The sequence below is a fragment of the Crocuta crocuta genome, unplaced genomic scaffold, assembly GCF_008692635.1.
Source record: "Crocuta crocuta isolate KB4526 unplaced genomic scaffold, BGI_CrCroc_1.0 scaffold140, whole genome shotgun sequence".
Taxonomy (NCBI): Eukaryota; Metazoa; Chordata; class Mammalia; order Carnivora; family Hyaenidae; genus Crocuta; species Crocuta crocuta.
In genome coordinates, this window is record NW_027527775.1 from 7,351,843 (window position 1) to 7,368,118 (window position 16,276).

Below are 16,276 nucleotides of genomic sequence, written 5' to 3' on the forward strand. Positions count from 1 at the left end.
CAGCGAAGCCTCCCACCACCACCATCCCCCCCCTGCATTTTAAGCAGAGACTTACTATCAGACAACATCATACCTGTCTCCCTCTTGACTGGAGAACTGAAACCAGAGAAAGAGCGGAAGCCTTGGTAAAACTCCCGTAACCACCATCTGGTACCCTCCCCTTCATGCTACAGGAGCAAATGAAAGCTGTGCTACGTTTAGCTCATCCAAAAGGAGGTTTCCTGCTTATATTAAGTGAAACTTTCTCTCGCTCTTAACAGGCCACGGGCATTAGCTACAGAAGGATATGCACTGACGAATACAGACTATTAGAACAGCGAAGAGGAAGCCACACAGAGGGAAATCCACATCCTTCCCGGAGAGCAGTGAATCAACTCCACCTCTCCCAAAGGCTGAGCCCAAAAACTTCCTGTTGGCATTTGCGCCAAATGAAGCACTGGGTCCTTCTGGCATCATCTGCTGGCCTATGAGATCCAGCCGGCTTTCTAGGAGACTGGAAACTTTTATTTTACGATCCCCATTATAGATCGCAACTCGAGCACCTACTTCCTCAGACAGGTAGGCACATCAACATCTTCTTTTGGTGGTGATTTTGTACATAGGAATCGCTTACTGAGCTGCGGCCTTTTCCAGAGGGAAATCCTGCTTCCTACAACAAATGATCACTGGGGGCTCCAACCATTGGTACAGACCCGGGGGGAACCAGGCCATCCAGGATCACCGGGTACCTGGTTGTATCATTTACCACTTTGCCGAGTCTCTGTTTTGCTTCACTTAGCAGGTCTGTAATAAGGTCACTTCTCACTCTGAGGACTTCGAGCCTTGCTTGATTCATCAAATTAGATATCTGCGTTTTCTCCTGCTGCTCAGTCCGCTTTTCTTTCTTCTCATAGGAGTCCATCATCTTCAGCCTTTGGGTTTGCACAAGATGACCTTTCTCAATGTTGAGCTCTTCCTCTGCCTTTGCATCGATTTCTTCTGCTTTCTCATTGGCTTCTTGTTCTATAAAAGCCATCACACGCTTAACCTGCATCTGCGTGTTGGCATTGCTGATGGCCACTGGCTGGACAGAGGTTAGAAGGGGGCAGCAGAAGGAAGGGCTAAATTGTTTTAATTTTAGATAACGAACTTAGTCTGTCCTTCTTTGGAAAATGCCGCAAACTGTCAGTGCTGAATTCCACCTGACAGTGGCTGCCAAATGGGGTCCCTCTGTGCTGCTGGCCTCTGGTCAGTGCACAGCCCTGATTGCTACATACAGCCCGCTAGTATGCGTCTCAGTCATACTCTGCAGAGATAGGGTATGAACGCCAGGAAAGGCGTTCCACAAAGCCTCTTTCCACAACTTGCATTTGAAGACCGATTTCAACTTGCATGCATTTTGCCAGCACCGGACAAAACAGCGTACAGAGAGCCGGGCAGTGGGTGTTGCGTTTCTGATGCATTCCCATGGTGCTCTGGCATCCTGGGGACTTCCTCACCCTCCTCTCAACCCCCTGCTCCTTTCTGTGCCTCTGCCCTATCCTGAAATGCTTTTCGTCCAGCTCAAGTCACATGATTGTTGTTTATGAAGTAAAGATTCTAGGAGGGATCACCAACATAATTCAGGGCCAGCAATGGATGGAGTCCCTTGTGTCCTGGTGGGGGATCTGACGCCCAGCGGTGGAGCACATGGAACAGGTTCCCAGAGGAAGGCAGGCACCAGAAGCAACCTTAGATTTCTTCGCAAGCATGCCCTATTTGGGGATTCTGCTTCCCTGTGGGTTGGAAACGTAATTGAGTACTGCTGTGGGTTGAATTGTGTCCCCTTCCCCCCACCCAAAAAAAAGATATGTTGAAGCCTTAAACCCCAGTATCTCAAAATGTGATCTTATTTAAAAATAGGGTCCTTGCAGATGTAATTAAAGATGCTAAGATGAAGTCATACTGGAGTAAGATCGGCGCTTAATGCAGTATGCCTGGTGTCTTTATAAAAGGTGGGGAATTTGCACCCAGACACACAGGGAGAAAGCCACGTGATGATGGATGTAGAGATTGGAGTCATGCTGTCAGAAGCCAAGGAATGCCTGGGGCCACCAGAAGCAGAAAGATATAAGAGATCCTTCCTTCTGCTTCAGAGCAGGCACAGCCCTGCCAACCCGTTGACTGCAGACTTCTGGCCTCCAGAACTGTGAGAATGAATTTCTGTTGTTGTAAACCACGCAGTGTGTGTTGCTTTGTTACAGCAGCCGTAGGAAACTTACATAAGTGTTAACTGAAAATTAACAACTCCAAATGCCAAGATTATACAAGAGCGATACAAGAAATAAAATCTTGGGCGGGGTGGGGAGGCTGGTGCCTGGGTGGCTCAGTTGGTTAAACATCCAACTTCAGCTCAGGTCATGATCTCGAGGTTCATGAGTTTGAGCCCCGTGTCAGACTCTGTGCTGACAGCTCAGAACCTGGCGCCTGTTTCAGATTCTGTGTCTCCCTCTCTCTCGGCCCCTCCCCCGCTCACGCTGTGTCTCTCTCTGTCTCTGAAAAATGAATAAACCGTAAAAATAATTTTAAGAAAAAGCTGGAGGTGGGGGTTTTTCATAAACTAGCTTCATGCTATCCTTGTATTTCTTATTCTAGGGAAATGTTAAAAATATACTGCTTTTCCACTTTTCTTCACTGGGCCTATTTACCAGTTCAGATGGGAAAATGGCCTTTTGCAGTTGTAGGAGTCTTCTGAGCCTTTGTTCAAAACTCTGGGATCCAAAAAGGACTCATGTAGAGTCTGAAGGGGCTTTGGTTCTAAGCGTCCGACTTTCGCTTAGGTCATGATCTCGTGGTTCGTGGGTTTGAGCCCCGCGTCGGGCNAGCCAAACCGAACCACACAACCGATCAGGTCTGATGCGCTTATAAAGCTGTCTTTTAGAACATGGCTCTCTAGACTTCTTGAATGCCGAGAACAAGCTGAGGGCAGATGGGGTGGGGGGAGGAGAAGGGGGAAGATGGGCATGGAGGAGGGCACTTGTGGGGATGAACACTGGGTGTTATATGGAAACCAACTTGACAATAAACTATTTAAAATAAAAAAATAAATAAAAACATTAAAAGAAGAAAAAAAAGAACATGGCTATTTATAGCGTAAAAATGCTGAATGACAAACTCAAGTCATGATTTTTCTCAGTGGATTTTTTCACTTTGTGCTGTGTGGCCTGCAGATGGGTGATAGGTGATGGCGGCAGAACAGGTTCTACAGAAATGTCTGACATCTCTTGTTCCCAAGCTTTGAAGCCTCTGCCAAATACATGGAGACTACAGGAAACGTCACATTTAACGTCCTGTTACAAAAGCATAAAAGGAGTTCGTGTGAGCTAAGGATTTTGCACCATGCTGGCACATGATAGGCACTCAGAAAATGGGAGCCATGTTCTTTCTTCACGAAAAGTATATAATCTCAATTCTACAAGAGGCAGAATAGTTGCCAAAATTCACCAAACTCTTTAACTGTACCTATAATCTGCAATTCCACTTCCTGAATAATAAAGTTTTCATGTATCTGTTTGTTTCAAGAATTCATGAATGGGGATGAAAACGCTACCAATCTGAGCTTCCACATGCTTTACGAAGACATTTAGAGAAGGGAAGAGTCAAGTTTTTCTGTCCCACTGCCTCTCAGAGGTGGTAGTAGACCAAACCTGCAGAGTGCAGATGGGAAAAGTGTCCCATACGGGAAAAGAGCATTGAGAGAGGGAAAAGAAGTGCATACATACAAGCTATGGGTATAAAGGTAAAAACAGAGCATGGGAGACAGGAAAACTGAGAGCTCTGTACTTTTCAAAACAAAAAGTACTGTTATGTCAGTTACTTTTATGTGCAAGTGGATTGACCTTATATTTTATCCCATTTCCCCTTAAATTTTAGAACAGTACAATTTTAGTCTCAAAAAAAGGTGTAATTTTTATTGTATACAGAAAGCAACACTAAGAATCTAGGAGATTAGAAGCAGACAGCGAGGTTACCCAAATAGGTGAAAAAAGTCTGAAAATGCTGGCAGACCTATGGAGAGATGGAGCTGGCTTGAACAGAAGGCCTCACATCTCACTCTGATCCGTGTCAGATCTCTGAGTCATCTATGGATGACTTTTTTGTCATTCATTTTAATTCATTTTAATTTTTTTAATTTTAGGTCCAATATAGTTAACATACAGTGTTATATTAGTTTCAGGTGTATAACGCAGGCTCCAAGAATGCTCTGCACTTCTCAGTGTGCTCATCTGATAAGTGTACTCCTCATCTCCATCACCTATTTCACATCCCCCCACCCACCTTCTCTCTGGTAACCATCACTTTGTTCTCTTGTTAACAGTCTGTTCTTTGGTTTGTCTCTTTTTTCTTTCTTTGTTTTGTTTCTTAAATTCCACATAAGAGTGAAATCATATGGTATTTGTCTTTCTCTGACTGATTATTTTACGCAGCATTGTACTCTCTGGGTCCATCCACGTTGTTGCAAGTGGCAAGATTTCATTCTTTTTTATGGTTGAATAGTATTCCCTTGTATATATACACCACCTCGTCTTTTTTTTTTTTANCTGAGCCACTCAGGCACTCCGCACCACCTCTTCTTTATCCATTCATTTCTCAGTGGACACTTGGGCTGCTTCTACAATTTGGCTATTGTAAATAATGTTGCTATAAATGTAGAGGTGCATGTAATCCTTTGAATTAGTGTTTTTGTATTGTTTGGTCAATACCCAGCAGTGCAATTACTGGATTATTGGGTAGCTCTATTTTCTAACATTTTGAGGACCCTCCATACTGTTCACCACAGTGGCAGCACCAGTTTGCATTCCCACCAACAGTGCAAGAGGCTTCCTTTTTCCCCACATCTTCACCAACACTTGATTTTTTTGTTTATTTTATTATTTTTTAAATTTTTATTTATTTTTGAGAGACAAAGACAGAGACAGAGCACAAGCAGTGAAAGGGCAGAGAGAGAGGGAGACACAAAATCCTAAGCAGGCTCCAGGCTCTGAGCTGTCAGCACAGAGCCCAAATGGGGCTTGAACCCATGAACCTCAAGATCATGACCTGAGCTGAAGTCGGTTGCTTAACCAAGAGAGCCCGCCAGGTGCCCCTGTATTTTTTTTTATTTTAGCCATTATGACAGGTATGAGGTGATATCTCACAGTAGTTTGGTTTGCATCTCCTGATGATAAATGATTTGAGCATATAGAATCTTTTTTTTTTTTTTTTAACTTCCAAAGTCTCCAAAGGCAAATTCATCCACGCTGGTATCTATAATCCCTGGCCATCTTCCTTCACCAACACCCAGGAGTCGAGCCCCCATCCTAACTCTGGGACATGGCCTTCACCATTCACCCAGCCATGCTGCTGCTGGTGGTCCTGAGATCACACACGCACACATTTATACAAACACACATTTGCTGATTCTCAAGAACCACTCCGTGGTTTTGCACCTACCGGTTCCTCTGCCTGGCACCCTTTCTACCCTCCATCTGCCTGAAGCCTCCTCTTTCAAGGACCAGTTCACTGTGTGTCCTCTCACTGGCTTCCCTCAGGCCATCACCTGTCCCCTCCCATCTAGGAAGGGGGTTTCCCACCCTGCGTGATAAGTAAGACCCCATGCAGTACCAGACAGAATGAATGTGTGTGTCTCAGGATGGTGGTGGCCTGGGGTGGATTATGCCACTCAAGAAAACCCAAGAAGCAAGAGAACATCATTTTAAAGTGACAAGTATGGAAGCAAATTGAATGAATAAGGAAAGAGTCACTGAAATGAGAAGCATAAAATATGTGGAACAGTGGGTACATACGTTGAGCTCACAAAATGAGACAAGATGATGTCAGGTCCTTCTTTATTTTCAAGTGGCTTGACATGACATTCTGTCCAATATGACTTTAAGCATTGGAATGGTACAATGTAGCCTTAAAAAAAAAAAGAGAGCCATTTATTTCCGTATTCATCAGGAACTAGTAATTTGTCAGGCACTCAGAAAAGAACCTGATTTCCTTGATACTGTCAACAGTTCAACTTCTGAATGAGGATGTGGGTAAGTAAAAATAAAAACAATGTTTGATACATTTTGTCTTGTATCCGCAAGAATAAACAGAATAAGTAGACTATAGATTGGAATTTTAAAACTCCCAGGAAACACATTTCCTTAGTTACATATCTAGACAATGAGAACCACTTGACCCTGGGCCACATTCCAAAAAATGAGATTCAGATACACTGCAAGGAGGTTCAAGGGCATGCTTTGATGACAAAGGGGAGTATACTGAAGCAGATGGGGGGAATTTATAAGGTTCTCTTCTCCCATCTTCTGCCCGGAAGGAAATCAATCTGCTCATTTCCCAAGGGCAGATTATCTCCAAAAGTCATGTTGAGAATTATGTTCACCTGTCCATTAGGATAAAATTAATCAGCAGTGAAAGTGATGTCATATCGCAGAGACAACAGCAGAAAGGAGACCAAGTATAACTCCTGAACCCCTTACCAAAATATTACAAGAGTTGTCCTTTTAACTCTGCAGGCCCTAGCTGGAGCTTTCTGCCTAAAGGAGGGTGAAGACTTAGCTGCAATTAGGATTCTTTGGGGGAAGTCAATCCAAAATGGATTGGAAGAACAAGATCCGCAGCAAGCAAAAGGTGAACCAAATCAAGTCCTAAGAGCGGGCTGGCGAGCGCACCCCTCTTCCTAGAACAGGCTTGCCGGAAGCTGTTTCTGGGCCTTTGTTCCCTCTGTCTCTGCCTGGAATGTCCTTCCCCAACCTTCTCTGGCTCACACAAGGTCTTACTAACCCTTTACGACCCAGAGCAAACGCATGTCTGTGACCCTTCCGTGCTCACCGCATATCCCCAGAAGTGGCACTCCATGCAGTATTTCTGTCTCTGTGTCATAACTGTTTACTCATAATTTTATCTCTTTCTCTAAATGGAGCCAGTGTGTCTTTCCATCACGAGCACTAGGCTCAGCAAGCACTCATGAATGTGCAGTGAAAGAATGAATACAGTAACGCATTAATGGAAACAATTTCTGGACACAGCCCTGCTGCTGTCACCCCTCACTGACCTCCCTAATCTTAGCTTCCAGTACCCCTTTGTCATAAGGAAATACAATGAAATCATTTCTAAAATAACTACAATTCTAGGATTCCAGGGATGTGTTCTTGGACATCAGTGAATTATTGCCACGTAAGAAACCGCTCCAAGAATGAATGATTGACTATCGATTCTTTGTCTACAGTTTGATTAGCAGTCTTGGCTGAGCTCACTCATGCAACTGCATTCAACTGGCCCGGATGGAAAGGCCAAGAAGGGCCCACTCACATTTCAGCGGCCTTGGTGCTAGCTAGGTGCCTCGGCTCTCTCCCAGGTCTCCTCTCAGCCGCCATCCGCTGTACTTACTTGGACAAGCTCCACTGAACAAGCACTCATCAAGTCTCTCTTACGTCCTCCATGCTGGTGTCCCATGGGCCAAGGCAAGTCATATGACCAAGTCTAGTCAACATGAAAGAGAGCTTAGACTCTACCTCTTGTGGACAAAGTGGCAAAAATTTTGTACTCATTTATTTTTAAACATTTTATTTTTAGGGGCACTTGGGTGACTCAGTCGGTTAAGCGTGGGACTTAGGCTCAGGTCATGATCTCACAGTCTGTGGGTTCAAGCCCTGTGTCTGCTTGGGATTCTGTGTCTCCCTCTCACTCTACCCCTTGCTGCTCATGCTCTCTCTCTCTCTCTCTCACTCAAAAATAAATAAACATTTTAAAAAAAGATTTATTTTTAATCTCTATACCCAGAGTGGGCTTGAATTTACAACCCTGAGATCGAGAGTCACATACTCCCTAAATTCTGTCAACCAGGCACCCCGTCTGTCATTTTTAATCCACTGCAACATCACAGAGATCCTATTAAGTTAATTTTCTTGTTGCCACTACTGTGAACAGAGAATGGGACCATTTTTCTTTTAACTTCTTTTTCTTTCTTCTTCTTCTTTTTTTTTTTTTCCTCTTATCTTCTCTTCTCTTCCTCTGAGAACACATCTGCGCTCCGATTTAGGTTCTTAACCTAATTTCATTGCTTAGCTCTTCCAGGTCAATGTTGAAAACGAGATCTGAGCTTATTGGGAATGCTTCTGCCATGTCACCACTTATGTTCACTCCTGATTTAAGCAGATATTCTTTACTACTGAGGGAAATCTCTTTTATTTCACTAAGAGTGTTCGCTGTGCAGTTAGTAATACATGTTGGTGGTAACAAAAAGGAATCTTCTAGTAGGATTATTTGTTCTCTTTTGATTCATTAATAGAGTGGATTGTATCAGTAGATTTCCTGCTGCATAGCATTCATTGCCTTTCTTACACCAGGCTCCTGTCTCCGTGCCCCGCCCTCTGCTGCCCCCGGTGTGCGCGCGTGCGCGTGCGCGCGCTTGGGAGGGCCGACTGTCCGTTAATCTCAGCCCTTCCAGCCCCACTTCTCCCTCTTCCTCATCTGTTAACATCTACTTCTGTGCTGCCCAAAGGCACAGTGGTGACGAGCACACAAAGCGATGAGTGCTTGGAATGGGGCGTCCTGAGCGGAGCTGTGCTGTAAGTGAAAACATGCATTAGATTATGAAGGTTTAGCGCGCGCGCACACACAAATGTAAAATCTCCCGTTAATAATTTTTACATTGAGTACATGTTGAAATGATACTATTTTGAATGTACTTGGTTAAAAAGAGGTATTAAGATTGATTTTACTTGTTTCTGTTTACTTTCTTTAAAGTTTTAAATATGTATTTATTTTTGACAGAGAGACAGAGTGCGAAAGCAGGAAAGCAACAGAGAGNGTTGATTTTACTTGTTTGTTTACTTTCTTTAAAGTTTTAAATATGTATTTATTTTTGACAGAGAGACAGAGAGACAGAGTGCGAAAGCAGGAAGGCTACAGAGAGAGAGGCAAAAACAAAATCCAGAGAAGGCTTCAGGCTCTGGAGCCTGATGTGGGGCTCAAACTCACAGACTGGGAGACCATGACCTGAGCCAAAGTCCAACACTTCACTAACGGAGCCACCCAGGCGCTCCTGTCTACTTCTTTTTAATGTGGCTACTAGAGCATTTAAAATTTTTTTTTGAATGTTTTATTTATTTCTAGGAGAGAGAGAGACAGTGTGAGCAGGGGAGGGTCAGAGAGAGGGAGACACAGACTCTGAAACAGGCTCCAGGCTCTGAGCTGGCAGTCAGCACAGAGCCTGACGCGCGGCTCAAACCCACGAACTGCGAGATCATGACCTAAGCAAAAGTCGGACGCTTAACCGACTAAGCCACCCAGGCGGCCCTAGAGCATTTTAAATTACTGCTGTGTGTATAAATACCCGTGTACATACATAGTTACGATACCTCTGTTGTACCACACCAATCTAGATGAAGTCTACTCTTTGGTTATAAATATTTCTAAATATTTTGATAGTCTTATTCAAAGATAACTGGACATACCTGCAAGAGATGGTTGCAGCAAAGGCCCCAGTTTGTTCTCATCTCTCTATCCATGCCCTGGACAATCCCTTCCCACACTCACTCTGGCCTTGACCGTGTGACTTGACAAAAGCGAGCAGAGACTTGCAGAACACTAGTGCATTAGGCCACTCCCTCTTGCTGCTAGAACCCCAGAACCACACGTGGAGTGCCCCGGGCAGCCTCCCAGATGCCGAGAGACCCTAAGGAGAGGCCAGGCTGTGTGGGCACCCCACAGGGCACCCCACAGAAGTACTACCCAGCCAAGCCACAGAATGAAAAGAAATAATAATAATAATGTTACTGTTGTTGTAAGCCACGGATGTTTGATACACTCTATGCAGCGAAGGCCCACTGATTCAGTACTTTCAGTCTTTAAGATAGAAATCATGCTATATGTTAATTCAGTTTAATTACATGTAAATGTAAAACACGTGGTCAAATTCTCTAAAGTCTACAAGTGGATTTCAGAGTAGCCAAATCTGTCCACAGGATGTCATTTCTTACCAATGTCCTCCCTTACTTTTGCCTCCCTTATCAAGCAGTTCAGAATTCAAATACTTTATACTTTATAGGTCTTTCTTCAGCAACTTCCTCTTCTCCTAACCATTTATAGATAAGAACTCTTGCCTCCAGGAGGGGAGTTTTATTGCTTCCACAATAAGCAACGTTTTACAGGTGCTGTGACCCACAAGTGGCACAGCCAGGACTGAGTCCTAAGTCATTACCTCCTTGGGAGCCTTCCAGCTGACTAAGCCCCAGTCAGCCTCCTCCCGCAGCGATCGGCAGGCATTCCCCCAGCAAAAGCAGGAGTGCATTTCCCAATTAATTAAGTCTGTTATTTACAGCAGAGCCGGCAGCCAAGTGATGTCATGATGAGTATTGTTCATAATTGCACTCTAATAAAATCAAATGTCCCAGAAATTTTAAATACATTTAAATCAAAAGCGCAAAAAAACATGTGGCTGGGGGTTGATAATGGCATAGAGCATCAACTGGCTGACCTTCTAGGGATCATGCAGAAAGATCCCAATTCTGATGGGCTCATTTCCTTTTGAGTCACTGTCTTCCTCATTATATAGACTCTATCTGGTATCGCCTCAACAAAGTATTATTCTGATTTAGAATTTACACGTATATAGCAACATTCTACTTTATAAATGTTCTACATTTTCAGTGACCAAGGAAAAAATATTTTTATTATTTAAAAAATATTTTAAACATGTATTCATTTTAGAGAGAGCTTGAGCAGGGAGAAGGGCAGAGAGAGAGGGAGACATAGGATCTGAAGCAGGCTCCAGGCTCTGAGCTATCAGCACAGAACCTGAGGAGGGGCCCGAACTCACGAGCTGCAAGATCATGACCTGAGCTGAAGTCAGACACTCAACTGACTGAGCCACCCAGGCGCCGCTAGACACTCTTGTTTCAGTGCCACCGCATCACATCACATGTTGGCTCTTTACTTTATATTCCGTGGCTGCAGAGATCTCGATATACCTGAAAACTACCTTTTGTTTCAAGCCACTACCACGTCATCACTATGAACACAGCACTTCCTCTCTGCTATGCTCTGGAGCCCTGCAGCTTCCCTTCTTTATTATATTTTGGAAACACTAGGTAAGGAGCATATTGGGGCTCAAACTCCAAGATCGCTCAGATATCAATTAATGTACCTTCGTCGATGTTAATAAAAAATACTCTTTTAAGCTGCCTACTATATGTTACCTATTTTATAAAGGTTAGTTAACTCACTCATCTTTTTAACAATCTGGTTGAGTAGAAACTAATTTGCTCCATTTTATACTTGGAGAAAAAAGTTAAGATTCTGAGAGCCGAACGTTCCCAGAGGCAAACAAGGTGCGGCAGACCAGACTTAACACTCACGTCCATTCTGTGTCAAAGCTGGTGCCAAATACCTTCGCTCTACGGGTCTGAAAGTCGCTTCTCCTCTCCACACCTCTCAGTTCACATCAGGAAAATAAGAAGTTCAGAGCCCACCTTGTCATGGTCCTTCCAGCGCAGCAAGTGTGTCTTTGGACCCACCATGGTAAGGCTTGTCCATTTCCCAACTTGGGTTTTGTCCGGGGCGGGAGCTGAATTGCGCCTGCTCCATTGTTAACATTATGTGTAGTTATTGATCCAGGTGAACCGAAAAGCTGGTAAAATGCCTGACTGATGGCATCGAACTTCACAAACAACTGACAAGTTTTACGAGTTTAACAGGTTCTGTTTTGAATGGCTTCTACAACATGGAGGTGGAGGAGTGAGCCTGTTGAGAAAATGGCCTTTCTCAGAAGCTCATGCTCCGAAATTGCTCCATGTTAGGACATTCATCTTCTAGCCCCTGGACTAGCCAAATCCCACACAAACCAGAAGCAATACACCTTTCTGCGTGTGCGTGTGAATTCACTGTCCAGATGTCAGTGATACATAGCCCCTGTGTTCCTCACATTCAAGTCGCTTCAGTGAAATTCACCCCAGCTCCGTCTGTTGATGTGAAACATAACTGTGAAAAGGAGCAAGACAGGACAAAGAACTTTCCTCCTCATTGCTGTTCTCTCCTTTCAGCAAGGAGCGGCAGAGAACAGAAATGTGCCTCTGTTTAGACAAGAGAGCTTGCCAAATTTATTAACTTTTACTTTGTTCCAGTAAATTAAATCCTGTGTGATGGGGCAATAGTTCCTTTTAAAGGCACTATAGTTTTGATATCTTTAGGCTAAAACTTCCCCTTTAACCTAATTCAAACTGCCTAATTGAAGTTTAGGGACTAGCAATATATAAGTTTTGCCTGTTACTAGGTTTAAGGCATTTCCCACACGTATTCAGACATAACATAATGTGGTAAACACAACATTGGGTCATTCACAGAGTTGTACTCTTTGCTTAGCAACCATAAGAAAGTGTCTTCAGAGGTCCAGGAAGAAATAAAGAGAATATGTTTCTTAATATTTACAAGTATACAGCATTTACTACAATTATGGACATGATATTATTAAAAATAACCTTACAAAGGAAGAAATAATGTAAAAATAAGAAAATGGAATAGATGGTCATTCTGCTTACCTGTCTACACTATAGTTACCAAACATGTCCTGCAAGTTCAAAGTGAAGATCAGATGTAAATTCTGAGGCTCATGACTGATTTAAGTGTTGAATTTTGCCCTTGCTGTTTGTCATTATGTAAAGAGTGCTTCTATATCATGCTTAAACTTGAAAAATACTTGGAAATATAGAAAAATAGCACCCAATTTTCTTCCTGAAATAAGTGCATATCATTTCTTGTGCGTGCATTTCTGGGAGCACCTCAACATTACATGACAATAGAATTCAGCTTTATTTTTCACATAAGCATAGGCCTAGTTGTGGCCATTTTAAAAGATGGTACATTCACACTTATGGAAGAGATATTTGTGTCAGAAGAATATGTAACTTGACTTTTAACATCAGAAAAATGGAGAAACAACACTGTACACTTGCAAAAGTTTGAGTTTTTCAAATTGGGTTGGGGCATCTGGGTGGCTCAGTTGGTTGAGTATCAGACTCTTGGTTTCTGCTCAGGTCAAGACTTCATGGTTCGTGGGTTCTAGCCTCCTGTTGGGCTCTGTGCTGGCAGTGCGGAGCCTGCTTGGGATCCTCTCTCTCCCTCTCTCTGCCTCTTTTTGGCTCGTCCTCTATCCCTTTCAAAATAAATAAACTTTTTTAAAATTTAAAAAATAAAATAGAATAAAAAATTCTACAGAAAGGAAGTTTTGAAAATTTATAAAATCTCAAAGAAAATAAAAGCAATAGTAAATCACACCACTTCAAGAACAGCTAACATTTTAGTGTATCTCCTTCTACCATTTTCCAATACACACATATATATTTTTAACCTAATTGGTTTCATATTGCAATTCGATTTTATTATGTGTTTATTATAAAGGGCAGTACAGTGGACATCCTTATAGCTAAATCTTTCCACATCCTCAGTTTATTTCCTTGGGGCAAATACCTAGAATGTTAATTGATAAATCATTGAGACAACACATATCTAAGGCAAACTGCAACATCACCTCTACAATAAATTTACTATTTACCTTCCCTCCGGTAATGACTTTTCCCCCAACTCTACCCAAGATTGGATAGCATTTTCCCCCCTTAACATTTCCAGTTCAAGAAGAGAAAACTGGAGGCACCCGGGCGGCTCAGTCGGTTAAGCATCCGACTTCGGCTCAGGTCATGGTCTCATGGTTTGTGGGTTCAAGCCCCGTGTCATGGTCTGCGCTGACAGCTCAGAGCCTGGAGCCTGCTTCAGATTCTGTGTCTTCCTCTGTCTCTCTCTCTGTCCCTCCCCGGCTCGTGTACTGTCTCACTCTCCTTCAAAAATAAACATTACATTTTTTTTTTTAAAGAAGAGAAAATTGCCCCCCATGTTTAGTTTTGGATTTATGTGAATAAAAGAGTCATTTAATTGATCACTTTTTAACTCTTTTTTTTTTAAATGTTTATTTTTTTATTATTTTTTTTTATTTCTAGGAGAGAGAGAGAGAGACAGTGTGAGCAGGGGAGGGTCAGAGAGAGAGGGAGTCACAGACTCTGAAACAGGCTCCAGGCTCTGAGCTGGCAGTCAGCACAGAGCCCGACGCGGGGCTCGAACCCACGAACCGCGAGATCATGACCTAAGCGAAAGTCGGACGCTCAACCGACTAAGCCACCCAGGCGCCCCAATCACTTTTTAACTCTTATATTATTTTATTTTTTAGAGAGAGAGAACACGTGAGCACTTCACACTCAGCGCAGAGACCGATGCCACAACCAAGAGATCATGACCTTGGGCCAAAATCAAGAGTCAGACGCTCACACAACTGAGCCACTCAGGTGCCCCTAATTGATCACCTTTAACAGTACTTACTAGATGTTTATTTTCTTCTATGACTGTGCATTTTCTTGCCCATTTTTCACTGTGATATTAAGTGTTCCTATTGGTTTGCCGTATAGACATGAAATATCAACTACTCTTCTGCCACAAAAGCTGAAAAATTTTGTCCAAATTTTGACGCATTACTAACATTAAAATGTGAAGCTTCTGTATAGTTAAGCCTACCAAGCTCTTTCTCTATAACTGCCATCCTTGACGTTTTGCTTAGAAAGCCTTTCCACAGCCTATAAATTTACCTTCCTCTCAACTCCCTCCCACTTCTTTCAGGATTCCTTTTTTTATGTAACAATATGGTCCACCGAGACTTGTTTTCCTCGGTTCTCTACGTATTTTGTGATGCAGAGACTTACATTTTTTTTCTTCTCCCAAAGCTCAGAGGTTGCCACAACACAACTGAATTTTCATGCCTTTCTCTACAAGTTGAAATCCCACTTTATCAACCTATAAGTTTATATATAACTAGGACTGTTTTTTACTACATTTTATACTTTATTTTTAAAAACATTTTAATGTTGATTTATCTTGAGACAGAGAGAAAGAGAATGTGAGTGGGGGAGGGGCAGAGAGAGAGGAAGACACAGAATCCAAAGCAGGCTCCAGGCTCTGAGCTGTCAGCACAGAGCCCGATGCTGGGCTCAACCTCACCAACCATAAGATCATGACCTGAGCTGAAGTCGGACACTTAACCGAGTGAGCCACACAGGCACCCCTTGACTATTTTATTAATCCATCTTCCTATTCTAGTACTACATTCACGTTTGAATTATTAATTATATAGCACATGTAACGGCCAGTGTTCACACCTTTTACATTCTGCTCTTCCCAGAGATTTAACATATTTTGTTCATTTTTATTTCCAAATGAGCTTTGAAATTACCTGTTCAATCTTAGCATTACTTGTTATTGGATTTGCATTGAACCTTTACATTAATTTGGAAAGCATTACTCTCATCATAGTTCTTGGTTTTTCCATTTAGGAGTCTGTCATGGTTACGATGCAGTATAAATTTTTGCACATGCACGCACACACATTTGCACACATACACGAACTTGTAAATAAAAAAATACCCAATCTCAAAAAGAAAACCATCTCAAACACCTACAGGGACCTAATCCATGGCATGGCAAAAACGTTTGGCTCTGCAGGAGACAGGAATGGACAGGGTTGAGGAGAAGTAGGCTATGTAAGATAGCAGAGAGTGGCTGGGTCCTGGGAACACCCCACCCCCACCACGCAGCCTCATCTTTGTAAAGCAGCATCCTAATGTTAAGCCAAGAAGGCTCTGAGGCCTTTAGAAGATGAAACTCAAACAAGCTTTTTTTTCTAAGTGGCATGTTACCCCATGATGCCTTCTGATATGTATGAGAGGGAAGGCAAATAGATTCTTGTTTTTGTTTGTTTGTTTGTTTTTGTGAGAGAGACCACGAGCAGGGGAGGGGCAGATAGAGAGGGAGAGACAGAATCCCAAGCAGGCTCCATGCCCAGCACGGGTTGGAATGTGGGGCTTGATCTGAGATCATGACCAGAGCCAAAATTAAAAGTGAGACGCGGGGCGCCTGGGTGGCTTAGTCGGTTAAGCGTCCGACTTTCGCTTAGGTCATGATTTCGCGGTTCATGGGTTCGAGCCCCGCGTCGGGCTCTGTGCTGACTGCCAGCTCAGAGCCTGGAGCCTGTTTCAGTCTGTGACTCCCTCTCTCTCTGACCCTCCCCTGCTCACGCTGTCTCTCTCTCTCTCCTAGAAATAAATAAAACATTAAAAAAAAAAATTAAAAATAAAAAAAATAAAAGTGAGACGCTTAACCAACTAAGCCACCCAGGGCCCCCAATTCTTGCTTTAGACAGGCAATCACCATACAGGATGAAATAAGATAA

The 16,276-nt window shown here is 43.0% G+C and overlaps 1 long non-coding RNA gene and 1 pseudogene across 1 annotated transcript; one reads left to right on the forward strand and one right to left on the reverse strand.

The window, feature by feature from the left end:
* Positions 1 to 270: 270 nt before the first annotated feature.
* Positions 271 to 7,464, reverse strand: LOC144239213 (V-type proton ATPase subunit E 1 pseudogene; annotated as a pseudogene).
* A 963-nt stretch (positions 7,465 to 8,427) lies between these two features.
* LOC144239377 (uncharacterized) lies at positions 8,428 to 14,396 on the forward strand. The gene is made up of 3 exons (XR_013337401.1): positions 8,428 to 8,579; positions 11,450 to 11,532; positions 14,228 to 14,396. It is a non-coding gene; the product is annotated as an uncharacterized LOC144239377 (long non-coding RNA).
* Positions 14,397 to 16,276: the final 1,880 nt, after the last annotated feature.